This window comes from Rhinoderma darwinii, chromosome 7 (genome assembly GCF_050947455.1).
Source record: "Rhinoderma darwinii isolate aRhiDar2 chromosome 7, aRhiDar2.hap1, whole genome shotgun sequence".
In the NCBI taxonomy this organism is placed as follows: Eukaryota; Metazoa; Chordata; class Amphibia; order Anura; family Rhinodermatidae; genus Rhinoderma; species Rhinoderma darwinii.
The window spans coordinates 6,516,111-6,539,738 of NC_134693.1; the positions used below are offsets into that span (position 1 = coordinate 6,516,111).

A 23,628-nucleotide genomic window follows, 5' to 3' on the forward strand; every position below is an offset into this window, starting at 1 on the left:
GAGAACAAGCTTGCAGACTACTTTCTATGACAATCAGCAGACTTAAATGCAGCTCTGGAGTATAATACAGGATGTAACTCAGGATCAGTACAGGATAAGTAATGTATGTACACAGTGACTCCACCAGCAGAATAGTGAGTGCAGCTCTGGAGTATAATACAGGATGTAACTCAGGATCAGTACAGGATAAGTAATGCCATGTATGTACACAGTGACACCACCAGCAGAATAGTGAGTGCAGCTCTGGAGTATAATACAGGATGTAACTCAGGATCAGTACAGGATAAGTAATGCCATGTATGTACACAGTGAGTCCACCAGCAGAATAGTGAGTGCAGCTCTGAAGTCTAATATAGGCTGAAACTTAGGATAAGATAAGTAATGTTATATATGTACACAGTGACTACTTACAGTGTATATATATTATAGGCTTGGCACAGTACACAGTAATACATCTGATGAATCAGTAATTTCCTCACTGTCAGAGCTTTATATAGATCACTGCAAAATTATAATCAAGTGCAGCTTAATCCCTTTAGATAAATAATTCCTTTTCTCACCTGCTGTGCCTTTAATAATGTATTTGTATTTCCCCATACCAAGAAATATTTCCATATTAATAAGCAGCGGTTCTGCCAATATCTGCGTCTTACCTGCCAGAATCATTAGGCTCAGCCACAGGCACATATGTCTGTCCATCCTGCGGCCGGTGCCGTAGCCCCAGTCACAGTCTGCGGAGAAAGGAACACGTCTTCACTATACGTTATTCATAGCACACGTGGGAGAAGACTTTTTCTTGAAATTATAGTAAAATCTCTCATGCAGAATTAATAGAATTAGACAATTGCTGAATGATCAAAGATCCAGGACAGTCAGAGAAAACTCAGCCCAAAATAAAATCATACAAAAAATAGTTTCTACATCTTTGTAAACTCGTTAATTTCTGAACTATTATTGGCAGATTGAATGCTTTATATGATATATGGAAATTTGTATTTCTTTTTTTTTAGCTCCCAATGTCTGATATGGAGCTTCAAATACCCCCTACATCAGCATACAGATATTTAGAGCTCCCATAGAGTTACATGATAAGATTCTGCTGTCTGCAGCCACCACTAGGGGCACCTTAAAGGGTAGCTAAACTCTCAGAAAACTTCTGATATGTCATAGTGATATGTCAGAAGTTTTGATTGATGGGGTCCGAGGACTGTGACCCCCACCAATCGATAAAATGAAGCGGCAGAAGCGCTCGTGTGAGCGCTGAGCCGCTTAGTTACTTTTCAGCTTTTTCCGTGAATCAATGTAGTGGTGTACGAACTCAATAGAAAGTCTATGAGCCTGTACTCCGATACATCAGCTTTCTGGAAAAAGCCGAACAGAAACAAAGCGGTTGAGCGCTCACACGAGCACTTCTGCCGCCTTGTTTTAGTGATTGTGGCGGTCTCAGTGCTTGGACCCCCACCAATCAAAACTCCTGACATATCACTGTGTTCCTTACTCTAGTGCAGACTCCTGGGATGACGTTTCATCCCACGTGACTGCTGCAGCCAATCACAGGCCAATCACAGGCTGTAGCGGCAGTCACATGGGATCAATCATCATCCCAGGAGTAGTGCTGCGGTTTTCTGCAGCGGACATTCTGAGCGAAAAACTGCACCACTGGTTTGTGCGTTTTTTCACCCGGAATTCCCTGCGGCGCACAGGGCAGATACGCTGCGTGCTTTTATGCAGCGTATCCTCCCAGTGTAAACTCAGCCTAAGGCCATGTTCAGACATGGCAGAATTTTTCTGCTGAAAATGTTGCTGCAGATTCTTTGTGAATTTGCAGCAACTTTTGCATATTTGACAGGTAATTCAGACGTTGCAGATATCACAGCGGACGCCACAGATTTCAGTTTTTGCATTGCAAAGGCTGAAATCCACAGTGAAATTCCGCTTTGTCTCCGCAACGTCATGAGCTGCTGCGGAGGGAAAATTCTGCACCGCAGCCTGATCTCCGCACAGTTATTTTCTGCAACGTCTGAACTAACTTTCCTAAAAACGAAACGTGTAGAAAAAAATGTAACAAACGGCCGCTGGAGAATTCCACTGCCGACTGTCCACAGCGCAACTCAACAGCAATTCCGCCACGTGTGTACGTACCCTAATAGTTGCCCAATAATTCTGCACATATAGATATTCTCCTAAGAAGGCCAAAACCTCACTTTTACTTTCTTAAATATTCAGGTTTGAGGTTTATTAACATTTTGTATTGACCGACTTCTCTGTAGTTGTACAATAATAAAATGAATCCTCAAAAATACAACTTGTCTATTAATTGTGCACACAGTGTATATATATATATGGAGGTTTAGTCCCAGTTCAGGGTGTATGTGCAGCGTAGATTTCCACCTCATAGAGGTAACCTTGTCGTGGCAGGTGGGCTCACACAATTTGATCAAAATGTGCGCTAAGAACCTCCCTATTGTAAGTAGATTTAGCAGTAATGCATATTTATTTATATTTAGTGGCTTAGGTGGCATTAGTGTTCGCAGTGTGCTGTATATATATATAAGTATATATAGCAGAAGACATTGAACCAGGTATCTTGTTCCTTAGAATTTACATATTAGTTATTTGGTCTTATCTAGAAGGAAGCCTATTATTCTCTTCAGCCTAATTATGATCTCCCAGAGGTTATCACCCAGCTTTCCGATGACACTGACCGGCATATAATCACTGTTATTCAGACTTCCGTGCTCCCTCTCAGTAAAGCTCCGGCTGTATTCCTCAGTAGATGATTACTGGTAGACATTTGGCAATATATACCTTGGGTTACAGACATAAGCATAGCCATGGGGGGTGCAGAATTAGCAGTCGTACCCAGGCCCTAGTGGTTTTGGGGGGCCCATAAGTCCCTCTGCCTCATGAGACGACACCAGTAGGTGGGGGATGGGCACAGATTTTGTATGGGGCCGCTGTCAGGGAATAATAAATGTCTTACACAACATGAGAAGTTTATAGATCACATTCAGGAAAGTCATCGTCCTGACGTGACGTGTCGTAGCCTCCATCCGTCAGTGCCTTCCATACTGCCGTGTTTAGTTGGTGAGTCACTTGTGTCTTCTTGGAATAATCTATTAACGTGTATTGTTTCGTTTTTTTACGCCCTTTTATTCAGATGAGCAGCCCCTCCGGCATCATAGTGAGTTCTTACTCCTCCAACTCTTACAAGACAAACAAAATATTCAGGGGTGACCCCAATAATCAACTCCCCCTATATCACACCCACAGGCGTCCAAGAAGCTGAGATGTGAGGTTCTATCTGACTCTATAGACATGATTTTTCTCCCTGGGCTTCGCTGTGACATGGAGGGATCAAGGCGATCACTGGTGATTTCTTATAAAAGGCCGACACATTTCTGGGTCTTTGGGGTGAAAAATCTCATACTCCTTCACCCTGCAAAGCTGATATTTTGTCATGGAAAGAAAATCCTCAGCTCCAATATAATAGGTAAGTATAAGCCAAGCAGCTCTACAAACTCATCAAACAGCTCCCCATATCTCAGCTTCCTGCGCCCTGTGAGTGTGACATGAGGGGTACAAGGATTCTGTGCTCACCTGCACTTCCGGTGGAGTTATGCTGTAATGTAAGTAGGTTCCATGCGCATAGACATAGGGTTTTTGGGGTTACAAACAGCAGGACAGAGAGTATTTTTGCTAATTGAGTCATCTCACCGAACAATGAAAACTTCCTGTTAATATTTACATACTATCATGGGTGTTTATGTTGACCCAGGTAATTGCTCTGAGACCCAGGAATGTAAATACATTATCTTATTCTATCAGTGAATGCCGCTTATCTCCCTTAACCACTTAATGACCAAGCTATTTTTTACGTTTTTCCATCGTCGCTTTCCAAGAGCTATAACTTTTTTATTTTTGCGTCTACATAGCTGTATAACATCTTTTTTTTTTTGCGGAACAAGTTGTATTTTTTATTAGCACAATTTTGGGGTACTTATAATTTATTGATCAACTTTTATTAACTTTTTTGGGGGGGGGGGGAATAGATAAAAAACAGCAATTTTGCCACACTTTTTTGCTTCCTAAATTTACGCCGTTTACCGTGTGGTATAAATAACACTAACTTTATTCAACGGGTCATTACGATTGCAACGACACCAAATTTATATCGTTTTCTTATGTTTTACTACTTTTATGCAGTAAATACACTTTATTTTCCAAATGATGTGTTTTTGTGTCTCCACAATCTGTTTTTGTTATTATGTTTTTGTTTTTTTTTTAGTTCTTTTTTTAATCTATAAATGACAAATGATGAAAAAACTGAACGTTAGTTGTCACTTGTCATCATCGGTTTCTCCATCCCTTAAAAACTATGGCTAAGAATATTGATTGGATGTTTTTGAATTAGTCAAGGGGATGACGGTGAGTCGAAAGATGGCTGCCCAGTGTCGTTATAAAGTCTGACTCTGCTTGTATGATTACTTGATATTGATAATTCTAGAAATATATAAAGAAATGCCATAAATACAAGTCATAGTATCGGTCATCCATCAGTGTAGACTTGTATGGGTACTTGTTCACGGGAACCAAAAAATGCAGAAATGTGGGATCTATCAATAATGTAATAACATAGTAGAAGAGAAGCCGGACATCCTTAGGGGCTCTAAAGGGGTCCTGACTGTGTCACACAAGGGACACGACAAGCAAAAAATACAAAAGCAGCCGGGTAGAAACCAAAAATATCAAAAAGTTACGTGCAATCTTAGGATTCATGGTAACATTAAAAGAAGGCATGCTTAACCGCTGTTTTTGGAAACAAACCCATTACTTTCCTATAGGACTAGTATTTACCATGTGTGGCCCAGTCTTGCCTCCCCCACATTGCAGACTTCCCCCCTAAATATTTTGCTATGTATAGTGGTTTGAGGGCAGACCCCTTCTTTTGGGTTCCCCCCACCGTTGCAATCATACAAGTCTACCTTCACAGATAATTATCCTATAACCCATTACTATATTATAAGTTTACCAGCTACTGTCTGTGACCTAGGAATAGCCCCCCCAACCCCCACTTTGAATGACTAGAGACACCAATACTATTTCACTATTGATGGAAATAAGAGCAAAAAGCACGGCGCCACATGGTGCAGGTCAATCAGGTTAGGCAAGCTAAGGATAGTAACATACCATGCTCACCTAATAATTGTGTGGAAACAAATATTGAGAAGTTAGTCACAAGGGTAATCCACAGGTGCTGCTGCCAAGATCCAGACCGGCTAACCAGAAGGTCACCGCTTGACAAGATAATTGAAAAAATGGAAAAGGAAGGATCTTATAAGGTGCTGCTGCGTGGAAATTGGGCAGGTATAATCCCAACAGGACGCAGCCAGATCAAAAATGCTCAACAAAATACATTTTTGATCTGGCTGCGTCCTGTTGGGATTATACCTGCCCAATTTCCACGCAGCAGCGCCTTATAAGATCCTTCCTTTTCCATTTTTTCAATTATCTCTTTCACTATTGAGGGATGATCCATAGTGGGGAACCATGAATAGTTCACACAAGGAAAATGATGAACTGAGATAAAATAGCAGCTGGGTAGAAGCCAAATATTACAAAGGATAATATGCAATCTTGGGGTGCAATGTCACAATAAAACCAGGCAATAAATAAAGTAATCTCGTAGAACAACATTGAAAGTTGAATTCTAGAAATACAGAAGGATTTCTAGAATAATACAGGGTCATTCGGGCCAGACATGGAGTGTCAGGGGCAGTCTCAAACAAACCTCTAGGGGTCTATCATTGACCTTGTGACTCCCAGCCACGGCCCCCGTAAGGCATTGTTCCCCAAAAGACAATGTTAAATTCTTAATAAACGGTTTCTGCTTGGAGGACAAAGACACCACCGCAGGGTGCCGCAGAAGATTATTCCTTCTTTAATAATCAAATTAAATAATGACAATATTCCAAATTCCCAATATATTAATGTGGACTCTAAATTATTGTATGTAACAGTCATTTCATATTAATATTCTAGAATCATTAGTACCAGAACCAAGCAAAGTGCATATATACAGCACCAGCACAAAGCTCAGTACATATATACAGCACCAGAACAAGCTCAGTACATATATACAGCACCAGAGCAAAGCTCAGTACATATATACAGCACCAGAACAAGCTCAGTACATATATACAGCACCAGAGCAAAGCTCAGTACATATATACAGCACCAGAATCAAGATCAGTGCATATATACAGAACCAAAATCAAGCTCAGTACATATATTCAGCACCAGAACAAAGCTCAGTACATATATACAGCATCAGGAACAAGATCAGCGCATATATACAGCACCAGAATCAAGCTCAGTACATATATACAGCACCAGACCAAAGCTCAGTACATATATACTTCAACACAACCAAGCGCAGTACATAAATACAATACCAGACCCAAGCTCAGTATGGCCTGATTTATGTTAAGGATATGGTGGAAGTTTTCGTTTCACAAACAAGAAAAGTACTCTTCACTCTGCAGATCTTTTCAGTTGTTACAGAATGGATCCAAAGCAATCAGAGGCAGAATAAAAAGTTAGATTCAGTTACTCACAGGTTACATCTTCTTTGATTGGGATAATTTTCCTTTTTTCTTTTCCATCCGCTCCAAGCTGCCATGATGACTTCTCCTGAACACAACCCATCTCTGCAGAGTTTGCGGCCCAGAACATTCTCCCCATCTATAGCCACACAAACTCCTCATATTGTCATACACTGGGCCCCTGAAATAGTTACAATATACACTATGCCCCTGAAGGTAATACTGCCACACACTGTGCCCCTAATATAATTCTGCTACAGACTATGCCCCTGAATATAATAGCACCATACACTTTGAACCCTAAATACAATGCCGCCACACATTGTGTAAAACTAAATATAACACTGCTACACACTGTGCCAACTGAATGTAATACTGCTACACACTGTGCCAACTGAATGTAATACTGCTACACACTGTGCCAACTGACTGTAATACTGCTACACACTGTGCCAACTGAATGTAATACTGCTACACACTGTGCCAACTGATTGTAATACTGCTACACACTGTGCCCTCAGAATATAATACTGCTACACACTATGCCCCCTGAATGTAATACAGCTACACACAGTGCCCCCTGAATAAAATACTGCTACACACTGTGCCCCCTGAATATAATACTGCTACACACTCTGCCCCCTGAATATAATACCGCTACACACTCTGCCCCCTGAATATAATACTGCTACACACTGTGCTCCCTGAATATAATACCACTACACACTGTGCCCTCTGAATATAATACCACTACACACTGTGCCCTCTGAATATAATACTGCTACACACTGTGCTCCCTGAATATAATACCGCTACACACTCTGCCCCCTGAATATAATACTGCTACACACTGTGCTCCCTGAATATAATACCACTACACACTGTGCCCTCTGAATATAATACCACTACACACTGTGCCCTCTGAATATAATACCACTACACACTGTGCCCCCTGAATATAATACTGCTACACACTGTGCTCCCTGAATATAATACCACTACACACTGTGCCCTCTGAATATAATACCGCCACACACTGTGCCCCCTCAATATAATTGTGTGACACACAGATACAATTGAATGCAGAATGGAACCAAGTGAGCAGCACGCTTCTCCTGGCTTCTGCGATCCAGCTGTAGCTTTAACAAACGGTTGGGAGAACCAGGGATAACAAAAAAAAACAGGTTTTACCTCCAGTATTTTGCTACATACGACTCCCTCACTACATTGAGAGCGGATCTCTCAGATCCATGTCTTTTGTTTCCTCCAAAGTGATACCCACAAAAGTCCACGTCAAACAATCCTTACATTAATTTAAAAAAATACAATTTGTAAGTCATATAACAATTTATTTTAGCTGATACAAATAGAGGCCATGAAAATGCATCATGAGATCTTCTGAACTACTAAGGAAAACCATTTTGCCAGGAGTTAAAATTGTTTTATCTGCTGTCTATTATTTCCATTAAATTCTTAATATAACATGAGCGTGACCCTCAGCCTTCACCCCCATCCACCATAATCCATTATAATCTTCAAGTCACCTATAGATCTTGTCCAAACCAGTGCTCTGATACATTTTATGCAACAACGACAAAAAATCAGTGGATGGATCTTAATCAAGAGATGCAAAAATTATTATTTTGCCATCAGTTTCAGTCTATTTTAGATATTGTTTCCTTTTTTTACCTTAAAGTGAACCTGTCACATTGAAAATGCATTTGCCTCTGCAGGCCGCATGTTATAGAGCAGGAGGAGCTGAAGAGACTGATACATAGTTTTTTGGGGAAACATTCAGTATAACTTGTATTTTATTCATTCAATCTTCTTATTCTGGGCTCAGGAGTCCAGTGGGCGGTCCTACTCAGTGATTGACAGCTATCTCTACATGCCCACTCTTACAGGATAGACTGTCAATCATTGAATGAGACCGCCCACTGGACTCCTAAGCCCAGAAAAAGCAGAATGAATGAATAAAATAAACTAAAAATAGAATAATAAGTCATACTGAATCTTTTCCCGCAAAACTAGGTGGGACCTGCATCTAACAGACATTCATGCCATATCCTGCGATGGGCATACCACTTTAAGAATAAAAAAAAAATCCTTTTACTTTTCATATGAGTGAACGTTCTTCTGCGGCCACTTACCTGCCCCTCTCTGTGTTTTCCCAGGATAGTCCTCTCTCCGCAGATACAGCTGAGTGACAGGCATTACAGATGGCAGTGTCTCTTATAAAGGGGGTTGGACCAGGTGGTGACTGATGCCACCAGGTAAGGGCAGCACATTCCCCTCCAGTGATGGCACAGGGCTCCTAGAGGGATGATCTTATGTTGGTTAATAGTCCATTTTAATGTGCTCACGTGAGTAATAGAGAAGAATGTGAGGCATGACAGGTGTATTCTGGAACTGTGCAATGAAGGTCATTGTGTCACAGACTCCTAATAAAAAACATTTCAAGAACTCCGTTTATATTTCTTTAAATACTCATCTGCATTTGTAAATTAGCAAAAAATTGGCATTTTATACAGTTTTCCATCAAAGTATCGACACAACCCAGCGGATGAATGGCCCTTCCCTCCGGACGTCCCCCTCCAAACTGTTCTAAACCCCTCTATCAGCCGAGCTAAACTCCTAAAATGTAGGGGATGGGGGGCAGTTAGGTTTTTCTACATCAGATTACTGTATAATGGTTGGTGTAAAGACAACACATCTGTGCAGACACTGAACCAGCAGGGGGTACTGGAGATCCCAGCTGTAAAAATGGAGAATTTACCAAGTGACTCTGATTTTTTTTATAGAAATTTATTTTAACTTTAAACTGTAAAATTGTGGGTGACTATAACGGAATGAAAGATTCTTAGACACCACACGTAAATATGTATCTGTGCTCCGTTTTTCTCTAACGTGTGAAAGTGGAGTGAAAAGTAGGTGTGGCTTAGTGCTTGGCCGGGATTTAGGTGAATTTCCCAAAATTATGTTTTTGATACAGTTTTTGAAGCTAAAGCCTGGAGTGGATACAAAAGAGAGGAGATGTATCTATCAGTCTTTCCTCTATACTTTCCCTTCCATTTTTATCTAATATGGGTTTTGGACAAAAAAAAACTGCATCCAAAACTGCACCAAAAACTGCATCAAAACAGCCTGTGTGATTCTAGCCTTAAGCTGGCCGTACACCTAAGATAGTGATGGCTGCATCGTCTGTGCGATCGTTTATACGAATGATCCCAGCAGCTACAGGATAGACAAAACATGGGCGATCAGGGAGTCAGTTTTAAAAAAAAGTTTTGCCAAAATTTTCCAACCTGGACGATCACATTTGCGGCAGACAGAAGTCTGCTGGCGGCCATTGCGAACAGTCCTTCACGTGAATTTTGCACGTGTGACTGCACCCTAAATGAGATGCAACTTTTAGAAAAAATTCAGAAAAAAAGTATCTCTACCCCACATGGATTAAGTTTTGTAATTTTAGCCAGTGTGTAAGGTCATGACAGTGAAGACGCACGCATTCATAAATTTGTCGCAACGTCTGTCAATAAACGAACCGAGCTTTAACTTGATGCCTTCAATGATGACACTTTTGAAATACGTGGGTTCAATTTTTAGAAAGTAGAACTTTGGGAAACAATAAAAAATTGGGACCTTTTTTTTACATTTGGTTTTCCCTGTTGCGGGATTTTTAACCATTGACGTGAAATGCAACAGAGATTCCCCAAAAAATTGCATGTCCTAAAAAATAATCAAACTGTTTATGGCAATCTGCTTTAGGTCTCACTCATATAAAAGAAAATAATTTCCGCATTAATACAAACCTCCCCTCCCCCTACGTTACATTAACAAGAATTTGTCAGCGACTCTGATTTAACAAGAGAAATAAAATCTAAATGAACGGCTATTAGAGAATACGAGATTCTTACGCCACACCAAGAAGAACACGTGCTGCTAGACAGGTTCACCTGAGGATTTTACAGGTACACAACCGGGCTGCAAGTGGCGAAGAGGAAACCCACCACCGGTCACGGCTCGATCCGGACCCCAGACGTCAGCGAAACATTTCGAGTGTGTAACATCTGGGGGCGGCCGCAACTTTTATCAAAGTTTGATATCACAGGATCCCAACCCCATTAAGCCGTGTGATCTACAGCCGCCATACACCGACCGGTTTTCCTCCAATCCAGCATATTGGACCCTATTAGGGCACACGGATGACTTACAGGGGGGTCCACTGCCATGAAGAGGACAGGGGAAGGGGGGTTCTCACTTTCCAGCAGCATGGACGTGTACTTATACAGAGGGATGAATAATGATGAGGAGAACGTCCCACATAATCTCACTTTCTGGCAGGTTGGCATCTGATCTAATATGATGAGAGGATTAATTTGTGTTTAATGCAATGTTAATTATTGCTGCACCTTGTCTCTGTTTTAATCTACATGTGCAATATGTAAGTATGTAAGGCACGCGAGAGGCCGGGGCAGATACATGCGTTACAGGGCACCATAGCGAAGCTTTGACTGCCCCCCCCCCCAACACTCATGTGCGCCGCTAAGCGGCTGATCTCTTGACGTCTGTGATACTCTGTATATTTAAAGGGGTTTCCAACAAAATACATATTTGCTATAAATATCTGATAGGTGGTGGTCCCATTCTACTTATAGGTTGGGTCAGAAAAAATGTGACCGTGCCCCGAAGCCAGTGGGACCGACTGCCCCCCACACCGCGTCTATCCACTGTTACTGTAGTAACTGGGACCTATGTAATAAATGACAAGATCCCCTGCTCCGGGCGCAGCGCTGAGTTGTGAAGCCATTCAACGCCACAACGTTATGTGCGCCGCACACAATGTCGTGACGCTGAATGGAGTTAAGACCCACGCTGGGCCCGGAGTGGAAGAGGAATACTGTCTGCTGGGCCCTGTATCTAAGCCTAACATGTGTGATACTGTCTGCTGGGCCCTGTATCTAAGCCTAACATGTGTGATACTGTCTGCGGGGCCCTGTATCTAAGCCTATCATGTATGATACTGTCTGCTGGGCCCTGTATCTAAGCCTAACATGTGTGATACTGTCTGCTGGGCCCTGTATCTAAGCCTATCATGTGTGATACTGTCTGCTGGGCCCTGTATCTAAGCCTAACATGTGTGATACTGTCTGCTGGGCCCTGTATTTAAGACTAACATGTGTGATACTGTCTGCCGGGCCCTGTATCTAAGCATATCATGTGTGAGTATGATACTGTTCGATAGGCCCTGTATCTAATCTTGTTATGTGTAATGCTGTCCGCTGGGCCGCACCGTCCATGAGGCAAGATGAGCATCGTGCCTCAGGTGGCGCCACTGAAACCAGCTACCGCCACCCCCTCCTGCGCTGATTGTACCTGCGTCTATAGGAGGCAGGTACAAATACATGCATAAGTGCTGAATCTCCGTGCCCGACCATTCAGCACCTTACATTGACACTGATTGGCAGGACAGAATGACTTGCTCCGCCAATCAGCGCCTTTCAACGATTCTATCGCCGTTTCAGTTGTTGAAAGGCGCTGATTGTCCGGGCAAGTCATTCTGCCCTACTAATCAGTGCTTTTTAACAACGCATGCGGTGCGATGACGCAGGACGGCGCGGGAACGGGATCAAGGTGAGTATGTAAAGTTGTTTTTTTCCACTTAAAAGTGTGAGTGGCATTATCTACAGGAGAGCTATACGTAGGGCACTATATACAGGGGGCGCTATATGTGGGGCATTACCTACAGGCGGGCTATATGTGGGACTCTATCTACAGGGGGGCTATATATGTGGCACTATATACAAGGGGAGCTATATATGGGGCACAATCTACAGTGGAGGCTATATGTGGGACGCTATCTACGGGGGGGCTATATGTGGGGCACTATCTACAAGGGGGTTATATGTAGAGCGCTATCTACAGGGGCCTATATGTGGGCCAATATCTACAGGGGGCCTATATGTAGGGCACAGTCTACAGGGGGCTCCATGAAGGCACTATCTACAGGGAACGTTGTGTGTGTGGTGGACACAGTGTATGAAACTATTATAATTAGAGGTGTAGTGTATGGCACCATAAGAATTTTATCTTCGTTTATAGGAGCAGAAATGTTTGAAAAGTGAGAAGCTGAATACATCTGAGCGGAAAACTGCAGAAATGAGACATGGCCGGGAGAAGTCGTTATAGAGGTCTGGACCGGATGGAGAAGAAAATATAAAAAGAACAACTAAACTCTGAACACCAGTGAGTCACTTAATGTAAATGTTTATTCTGCTTGTAATCAGTAGTCACTGTATGATCTGCAGCGAGATGATGGTGGTATGATTTTTTTTTTGTGAAACAGCATCTCCCTGCATATCCTTACCATTGTTCGGGCCATGCTGGGAGCTGTAGTTCTACGCTATACAAACCTATACGGCAGGGGTTGCACTAAATTGATCTGTATTTGTGCTGGTGCTGTATTTACGCAAAGAGCTTGGTTCTGGTTCTATATATATGTTCTGAGCTTGGTTCTGGTGCTGTATTTATGTACTGAGCTTGGTTCTGGTGCTGTATTTATGTACTGAGCTTGGTTCTGGGGATGTATATATGTATGAGCTTGGTTGTGGTGTTGTACATATGTGTTGAGCTTGGTTCTGGTGCTGTATATATGTTCTGAGCTTGGTTCTGGTGCTGTATACACCGTATTCCAAATTATTATGCACATTGGATTTAAGTGTCATAAACATTTAATTATTAGTTTTTCAGTGAAACTCATGGATGGTGTTGTGTCTTAGGGCTCTTTGGATCTCCCGCCTGGGTGACGCTGGCACTCACTTCCTGGTCCGGACACTGTCACCCGCAGGACCCGCGCGTGCACGGCCTTAAAGGGCATTTGCAGAATAGCTGCAATTAGCCCAGAATGCTTCTGGACTATAATAGGGGCTCTGCCCCCTCGATCATTGCCTGAGCGTTGTTGTGTTACCTTAAGTTTGTCCTTGCAAATGGATTCCTAGTGTTTTCCAGTTCCCGGTGTTACCCGTTCCTGCAGCCTGTACCCTGTATCCCGTGCTACCATGCTAATGTGCCTTCAAGAGTTGGAGTCGTGTTTTGCCCTCCGCTGCATCTATTGTGTCACACCCCGCCGGGTGTCTGTCTACTGCCGGAGCCTCATCATAGCCTGAATCCACCGCTACTGTCTACATTGCCTCAGGTACCCTTTCTGGACTCTAGACATTGCATTGTACCTGCTTGGCCAGCTGCTATCCTGCTAAGCGGTACGGCCCAGTGGGTCCACACCCCGCGCCATGACCGTTTCCCTCCTTAATACAGCAGATATACAACTATGAATGCTCTCTATTCTTTATTAAGCTCTATTAGTCATTACCACAATATTATTTTGTGCTGTTTGGGTTAATAGTAGAGCGGACCTGGAACATGCTGCCCTCACACTGGTACAGAGAAAGATCCGCTACAGCCACATGTACAACAGCAGGGAATGTGTCATGAAAGGGGTATTCAGGTCACAATCAATTATCACCATTTCACTGGATAGGTGATAACTGTTAGTTTGGTGAAGGTCCGACCGTTGGGACCCGCACTGATCGCCAGAACAGTGGTCCCGTATCTCTCGTCCCCGCCCAGTCGCAAGCCCAATGCCAGAAGGCGATGAACGAATCACAGGTCGGGCATGAGCCCTGCTGCATCATTCACATTCTATGGCACTGACGGAAACTGCTGAGCACCCTATCTAATAGAGATCCAAAATACATATGTGTGGACGGGGGATATTTAATCGGTTACTTTCTATTGGAAACAATTACGGACGATTGTAGCAGTTTTGCTCGACTCTACAAGAGCAGGGTGATCATTTCCCTAGTTCCACTTAATAGTTTTAGGCACACAACCGTATTGCTTTTGCGGTCCACAAAACCACTGGTCCATAAAAAACCCTTGTTGTGCATCCGTGTGTTATCCGGACTTATGGATCCACAACTATTCACCAGTATTATCTCCTGTGGTAAGACATTACAAAGTTGAACTGCTCTTATTTTAAAGAACTCTTTACTAAATTGATGACGTTGGTGCCTTTCCTCTACACGTAAATGATGTCCATTGTCTAGGTCTTGGAATTAATAGAATGTCCCAATTTTCAGTATTATATTTATATTTGGACCACAGTTCTTTATCTGTTTTTTTTTTAATTTGCTTTTGTTGCTTCTTCTTGGCATTGAGTGCTACTGCTGTATACCAAAACCCTTTTCTTGCTCTGTTGTTTCAGACAATTTTTAAGATTAACTCAGTTGCCATGGGGTCTAGAGAAAGCGAGGGTCTAGGTTATCCTCCTCCTCGTATACCATGTACAGTGTTACCCACTGGTCCCACTGGGCTATTCTCCAAAGGAGAGAAAAGAAGGGGGTGAGCCAGTACTGTCTCTGGATGTAGGGCCAGTACTGTCTCTGGATGTAGGGGCCAGTACTGTCTCTGGATGTAGGGGCCAGTACTGTCTCTGGATGTAGGGGCCAGTACTGTCTCTGGATATAGGGGCCAGTACTGTCTCTGGATGTAGGGCCAGTACTGTCTCTGGATATAGGGGTCAGTACTGTCTCTGGATGTAGGGCCAGTACTGTCTCCGAATGTAGGGGCCAGTGCTGTCTCTGGATGTAGGGCCAGTACTGTCTCCGGATGTAGGGGCCAGTACTGTCTCTGGATGTAGGGCCAGTACTGTCTCTGGATGTAGGGCCAGTACTGTCTCCGGATGTAGGGGCCAGTGCTGTCTCTGGATGTAGGGGCCAGTACTGTCTCTGGATGTAGGGCCAGTACTGTCCCTGGATGTAGGGGCCAGTACTGTCTCTGGATGTAGGGCCAGTACTGTCTCCGGATGTAGGGGCCAGTACTGTCTCTGGATGTAGGGCCAGTACTGTCCCTGGATGTAGGGGCCAGTACTGTCTCTGGATGTAGGGCCAGTACTGTCTCCGGATGTAGGGGCCAGTGCTGTCTCTGGATGTAGGGGCCAGTGCTGTCTCTGGATGTAGGGGCCAGTTCTGTCTCTGGATGTAGGGGCCAGTGCTGTCTCTGGATGTAGGGCCAGTGCTGTCTCTGGATGTAGGGCCAGTGCTGTCTCTGGATGTAGGGCCAGTACTGTCTCTGGATGTAGGGGCCAGTACTGTCTCTGGATGTAGGGGTACTTACTTTATATGGCACTTGTGTCCCCCCTCCCTCTAATACTAGAGTAGGAAATGCCCTTTCCCTTAGTAATAGTAATGGTAACTGCCCCTCACCATTAATAATGTAGAAACCCCTCATAGCCCAAATAGTAATGTGGGAGGGCGTCTCTCCCTTATACTGTTTGGGATTTCATTCCCTCACAATACTAATACGGTGGTCCCCCCCAGACCACCAATACCAGTAATGTCAGACTGCCCTATCTCCTCTGGTAGTGATTTGGAGAATTCCCCCTAATCCCCCCACCCCCCCAAAAAAAAGTGTGCATCTAATATGTGCTGCTTTCCCCCAGTAATTGTAACATGAAAACATCTCATTGATGATAATAATATATCTGCCCCTCCATCCCCTAAAAAATAGTGCGAAACTAGATCAGGTATCGATTCAAGTCCATAATCATTTATTGTCTACTTTTCGCTTTTTTATTATTTTTCCCCGATGTTCATGATCATTTGATTGTACTGATTACTGCGAAAAGAAGGGATTTCCAATTTATTACATTATGAATAATTAAACAATCGATACGTTGTACAATGAGATATAACATTTCTATAAATGAATAACACTGATTCTGTGAAATAAGAGGTGGATTAAATATAATATGTAAAACAGAGATAAAATAATGATCAGAATATGACGGGTTATGTGATTCTGCCTTCTTTTCTGCACTTCTCGCCACCTTAAGGCCCCAGGCAAACGACCGTATATTTCTCCCGTAATTGCGGATCCATTCATTTCTATTGGCCACGGACACCATTCAGTATATTTACGGTTCGATGTCCGTGTTGAAAAAATGATAGAACCCGTCCTATTCTTGTCTGTAATTACGGCACGGACTCTCCCATAGAAGCCTATGAGCGCTTCTGTAAATACAGACGGCTACGAATGTGCATCCGTAAACCGTCCGTATTTACGGAAGCGTTGCTATGCAACATGTCGGTGACATCATTTGCAGCCTCCCTCTTTTTTACCGATCCGTAAATACGGATCAAATACGGATACATTACAGACCGTATTTGCGGATACCGTTACGGATGACTAAGGATCCGTATTTACGTACAGTATTTATGGATTGATGAAAATATGGTCATGTGCATGAGGCCTAAGGGGATACTCCGGTCAAAGATAAAACATCCCATAGTGTGTATGTGCTCCCCGACTGTATCTGTTATTGGTGCTCACTGTTACAGTATAGTGTCTACATTGTAGCAACTTGTGGCGGTCATCTACACAATATTTTTCCCAGGCCAGCTAATATGCATTCACTATATGTTAATTACCTTTCCTTAACCAGATGTCAGTTGGTAGGTGCACACAGTCATGTGACAATTAGGCTCCACCCACAACAGTAAAGATTTTTTTTTATAAATGTCAATTGGAAATAATGAACCATGGGACATGGCTAAAATAAAAAAATATATATCAACTATACATTTCCCTTCTACAGTTTTTAGGCTCAGTCGTCATTGGTCCCCCTATATTGGGGTTATCAGTTTAAAATGATGTAATGACTGGAGAGATTCTATAAATTGTATCCCATGCAGTTCTGAGTTCTTTTGTTGTTCCTGCTGGTTGTCTAGTTGCTTCTCTGATGTTAGATTAGACTGATGTTTTGTAATCCGGGCTCTTGTTCAAGATCCGGAATGGGTTTGGAGCATGTGGTTTCATCAGGATGAGACTCTTAGGCTCTGTAAGACAATTATATAAGTTTTATGAGTGATCATTTACCATGGACCAAACAATACCACCAAACAGTGTGCAAATACCATCATACAGTGCCCAAATAATACCATAAAGCACCCAAGTAAAATCACCTTGCAGTGCCCAAATAACAATACCATAAAGAGCCTAAATAATACCACCACACAAAGCTAAAACAATAGCGCCATACATTGTGCAAATAATACCATCATACAGTGCCCAAACTATACCATAAAGCACCCAAGTAAAATCACCTTACAGTGCCCATATGGCAATATTATAAAAACCCTAAATAATACCAACACGCAAAGCCCAAATAATACCATCATACAGTGCCCAAACTATACCATAAAGAGCCTAAATAATACCACCACACCAAGCCCAAACAGTGTGAAAATAACATAAGGAGCCCAAGTAATACCGCCATACAGTGCCAAAATAACTATAAGGTAAATATACCATTACACAAAGCCCAAACAATGTCACCATGAAGTATCCAAATAATACCACAGATCAGTGTTCAAATAATACCATAAAACAACCAAGTAATATTGCCATACAGTGCCCACGTAAAAGAACCCAAATAATACCAATATACAAATAAGAGTTTCATACACAGCTCACATAATTCTTTGATTATTCACAAGCTGGAATCACTATTTGCAATGAGCACGATACTTCCCCTTATGCAGTGCCGCCCCACACGTCTTCTGAGTTTGAGCATTTGCCAGTGGCCGTTACTTTTATCCTAATCCTTTCTATCAATCTTAGAATATAATAGAATATAAATGCCACTTACACCCACTTATAAACTGGAACTATCAATTTTCCATAGAGTTGGCGTTTCTGAAAACCCCGCACATGGGAACATACCCTACAGATTGCTGGATGTTTTATATACTCACCCATACAGTCACCTCCTGATCCTACAGCATACGGACCTTACCGATTTGCGTACGATACCTATAAAAGAAAGATACTCTAATGATACACATATTTTATATACATATTAATTGCTCTTTTTTAGATCTAAGCAGCTCCGAAATTATTTGCTGGTCCATTTCACAATTTATCATTATAAGGGTTGGAGCGCGGTTTTTTTGATCTGCAAATCCCCTGCTGCCCTTTTTGCAACAGTCATAGACTTGCATGATAAAATTTTGGCTGCCCTCACGTGGGGGAACTTACTGAAGACAGATTTATCAGCAGAACGAAGAAGCTCACAACGCCCTCAAGTGAATGGGTCGGTGCGCAGCGTGTCTGGATAAACCATGAAGGGTCGATTATTCTGCTGAACGATGGGGGTTTAGGGTCTCAGACGCTCAGTGGTCATAGATTAAAGAGGCTCTGTCACCAGATTTTGCAGCCCCTATCTGCTATTGCAGCAGATCGGCGCTGCAATGTAGATTACAGTAACGTTTTTATTTTTAAAAAACGAGCATTTTTGGCCAAGTTATGACCATTTTTGTATTTATGCAAATGAGGCTTGCAAAAGTACAACTGGGCGTGTTTAAAAGTAAAAGTACAAGTGGGCGTGTATTATGTGCGTACATCGGGGCGTGTTTACTACTTTTACTAGCTGGGCGTTCTGATGAGAAGTATCATCCACTTCTCTTCACAACGCCCAGCTTCTGGCAGTGCAGATCTGTGACGTCACTCACAGGTCTTGCATCGTGTCGGACGAGCGAGGACACATCGGCACCAGAGGCTTCAGATGATTCTGCAGCAGCATCGACGTTTGCAAGTAAGTAGCTACATCGATTTACCTGCAAACGCCGAAGCTGCTGCAGAATCATCTGTAGCCTCTGGTGCCGATGTGTCCTCGCTCGTCCGTCACGATGCAGGACCTGTGAGTGACGTCACAGATCTGCACTGCCAGAAGCTGGGCGTTGTGAAGAGAAGTGGATGATACTTCTCGTCAGAAAGCCCAGCTAGTAAAAGTAGTAAAAACGCCCCGATGTACGCACATAATACACGCCCACTTGGACTTTTGCAAGCCTCATTTGCATAAATACAAAAATGGTCATAACTTGGCCAAAAATGCTCGTTTTTTAAAAATAAAAACGTTACTGTAATCTACATTGCAGCGCCGATCTGCTGCAATAGCAGATAGGGGTTGCAAAATCTGGTGACAGAGCCTCTTTAATGGACAGGTCTAGGAGGACCCTTTAAAATCTGGAGAAGCAGCAATAAAGTCTACTTGGCTGCTGGGATTAGTCGACCACTGGCCTCGAAAATAGCCGAAAATTAGAATTTTGCAGAATTTAAGGTCATTCTGGAAACCTGGGGCTGTCTGTGAATATTGGGGCAGCCGGCTGCTATGTAACATATGATGATGGGATTAGAATAAATGTGGATCGTCATACAACTCGGGGACCAAAAACTATAACCTAATGTGACATACAACACAAATAATAGAAAACTGCCCTCAATAATAAGATATGAGGACTGCGGGACGTGAATATTCTGCAATATTGCACACAGTCGACTTAAATGTCTTTCCAGCCCCATGAAATATTTTACAAACAGCTGATAATGGTATAAAATAACAAAAGTAGTAATACCTTACCGATCCCCTGCCGCTCCCGTGCCGACACTTCTCTGGTGCCCCGCCGGTCTTCATTTACATGGCTCTAGCAATGACTTCTCGCAGAATGTGACTGCTGCAGCCAATTACTGACTAGCGGTGATGCGTCAACCCTACTGACGTCACCGATACAAACATGCAGCGATCACATGTCGAGAGGAACGGGATTGTAAGAGATTTCATGGGGCTGGAAAACTTCTTTAATAATAATTGTTTACTTACCAAATAGACAATTGTTTACTTACCAAATAGATAATTATAGCACCTACGACAAACACTGCCGCAAATAATCCAAGTATAACCCTGGCGTACACAGGGAAGGAGCTTCCTCCAGAACCTGCTAAGGAAGTAAAATGGGGAAACATTCCTAAATTACGTTTTGCTTTGCTAACTCCTTTTACATATAGCATCACAGTACCCACAATTTTGCTTAAAATGAGAAATCTCCCAGCATCCCCTGCTTGTTCAGTGTCTGCACAGCTTGTTCTGTTGATTTGTATTGTGGGAAGTATTGTTTTTACACAATACATTATACAAAAAAAAACTCCCTTAAAGGAGCTCAGCTAAACTGCTAAAGGGGTGTTTGTTGACAAGCTCGCTGACTGTTTTTAAGAACAACCTGCAGAATTGCAGTAATGTTATGTATGTACACAGTGACTCCAGCAGAAGAATAGTGAGTGCAGCTCTGGAGTTTAATACACAATGTAACTCAGGATCAGTACAGGATAAGTAATGTAATGTATGTACACAGTGACTCCACCAGCAGAATAGTGAGTGCAGCTCTGGAGTATAATACAGGATGTAACTCGGGATCAGTACAGGATAAGTAATGTAATGTATGTACACAGTGACTCCACCAGCAGAATAGTGAGTGCAGCTCTGGAGTATAATACAGGATATAACTCAGGATAAGTAATGTAATGTATGTACACAGTGACTCCACCAGAAGAATAGTGAGTGCAGTTCTGGAGTTTAATACACAATGTAACTCAGGATCAGTACAGGATAAGTAATGTAATGTATGTACACAGTGACTCCACCAGCAGAATAGTGACTGCAGCTCTGGAGTATAATACAGGATGTAACTCAGGATCAGTACAGGATAAGTAATGTAATGTATGTACACAGTGACTCCACCAGCAGAATAGTGAGTGCAGCTCTGGAGTATAATACAGGATGTAACTCAGGATCAGTACAGGATAAGTAATGTAATGTATGTACACAGTGACTCCACCAGCAGAATAGTGAGTGCAGCTCTGGAGTTTAATACACAATGTAACTCAGGATCAGTACAGGATAAGTAATGTAATGTATGTACACAGTGACTCCACCAGCAGAATAGTGAGTGCAGCTCTGGAGTATAATACAGGATGTAACTCAGGATCAGTACAGGATAAGTAATGTAATGTATGTACACAGTGACTCCACCAGCAGAATAGTGAGTGCAGCTCTGGAGTATAATACAGGATATAACTCAGGATCAGTACAGGAAAAATATATAAACTGTAAATTTGTGTTGTATTCAGAGCTGCTTTAAACTAGCCTGATCTAACTACAGCACAATATGTAATACTATAATAAACATCTGAACTTTATAATTAATCTGGTCTTTTACAATTATAATGTATCAAACAGTGTTACCAGCTGCGGCTGTGGTTGTTGCTGTTGTGGTTGTTGATCTGGTTGTTGGTGTTGTGGTTGTTGCTGCTGTGGTTGTTGATCTAGTTGTTGGTGTTGTGGATGTTGATGTGGTTGTTGCTGCTGTGGTTGTTGATCCGGTTGTTGGTGTTGTGGTTGTTGATCTGGTTGTTGCTGCTGTGGTTGTTGATCCGGTTGTTGGTGTCGTGGTTGTTGATCTGGTTGTTGCTGCTGTGGTTGTTGAACCGGTTGTTGGTGTTGTGGTTGTTGACCCGGTTGTTGGTGTTGTGGTTGTTGATCTGGTTGTTGCTGCTGTGGTTGTTGAACTAGTTGTTGGTGTTGTGGTTGTTGATCCGGTTGTTGGTGTTGTGGTTGTTGATCTGGTTGTTGCTGCTGTGGTTGTTGGTCCGGTTGTTGGTGTTGTGGTTGTTGATGCTGTGGTTGTTGAACCGGTTGTTGGTGTTGTGGTTGTTGATCTGGTTGTTGCTGCTGTGGTTGTTGATCCGGTTGTTGGTGTCGTTGATCTGGTTGTTGCTGCTGGGGTTGTTGAACTGGTTGTTGGTGTTGTGGTTGTTGATCTGGTTGTTGCTGCTGTGGTTGTTGATCCGGTTGTTGGTGTTGTGGTTGTTGATGTGGTTGTTGCTGCTGTGGTTGTTGATCCGGTTGTTGGTGTTGTGGTTGTTGATCTGGTTGTTGCTGCTGTGGTTGTTGATCCGGTTGTTGGTGTTGTGGTTGTTGATCTGGTTGTTGCTGCTGTGGTTGTTGATCCGGTTGTTGGTGTCGTTATTGTTGATTTGGTTGTTGATGCTGTGGTTGTTGAACCGGTTGTTGGTGTTGTGGTTGTTGATCCGGTTGTTGGTGTTGTGGTTGTTGATGTGGTTGTTGCTGCTGTGGTTGTTGATCCGGTTGTTGGTGTTGTGGTTGTTGATGTGGTTGTTGCTGCTGTGGTTGTTGATCCGGTTGTTGGTGTCGTGGTTGTTGATTTGGTTGTTGCTGCTGTGGTTGTTGAACCGGTTGTTGGTGTTGTGGTTGTTGATCCGGTTGTTGGTGTTGTGGTTGTTGAACCGGTTGTTGCTGCTGTGGTTGTTGATCCGGTTGTTGGTGTCGTGGTTGTTGATCTGGTTGTTGCTGCTGTGGTTGTTGATCTGGTTATTGGTGTTGTGGTTGTTGATGTGGTTGTTGCTGCTGTGGTTGTTGATCCGGTTGTTGATTTGGTTGTTGCTGCTGTGGTTGTTGATCCGGTTGTTGGTGTCGTGGTTGTTGATTTGGTTGTTGCTGCTGTGGTTGTTGATCCGGTTGTTGGTGTTGTGGTTGTTGAACCGGTTGTTGGTGTTGTGGTTGTTGATCCGGTTGTTGGTGTTGTGGTTGTTGATCTGGTTGTTGCTGCTGTGGTTGTTGAACCGGTTGTTGGTGTTGTGGTTGTTGATCCGGTTGTTGGTGTTGTGGTTGTTGATCTGGTTGTTGCTGCTGTGGTTGTTGATCCGGTTGTTGGTGTGGTGGTTGTTGATTTGGTTGTTGCTGCTGTGGTTGTTGAACCGGTTATTGGTGTTGTGGTTGTTGATCCGGTTGTTGGTGTTGTGGATCTGGTTGTTGCTGCTGTGGTTGTTGAACCGGTTGTTGGTGTTGTGGTTGTTGATCTGCTTGTTGCTGCTGTGGTTGTTGAACCGGTCATTGGTGTTGTGGTTGTTGATCCGGTTGTTGGTGTTGTGGTTGTTGATCTGGTTGTTGCTGCTGTGGTTGTTGATCCGGTTGTTGGTGTCGTGGTTGTTGATCTGGTTGTTGCTGCTGTGGTTGTTGATCCGGTTGTTGGTGTTGTGGTTGTTGATGTGGTTGTTGCTGCTGTGGTTGTTGATCCGGTTGTTGATGTGGTTGTTGGTGCTGTGGTTGTTG

The 23,628-nt window shown here is 42.9% G+C and overlaps 1 long non-coding RNA gene across 1 annotated transcript; it reads right to left on the reverse strand.

Annotated features, from left to right (window-relative positions):
- Window positions 1-653: 653 nt before the first annotated feature.
- On the reverse strand, window positions 654-17,135 carry LOC142657567 (uncharacterized). The gene is made up of 3 exons (XR_012849943.1): window positions 17,093-17,135; window positions 8,756-8,919; window positions 654-731 (listed from the first exon to the last, which is right to left on the reverse strand). It is a non-coding gene; the product is annotated as an uncharacterized LOC142657567 (long non-coding RNA).
- Window positions 17,136-23,628: the final 6,493 nt, after the last annotated feature.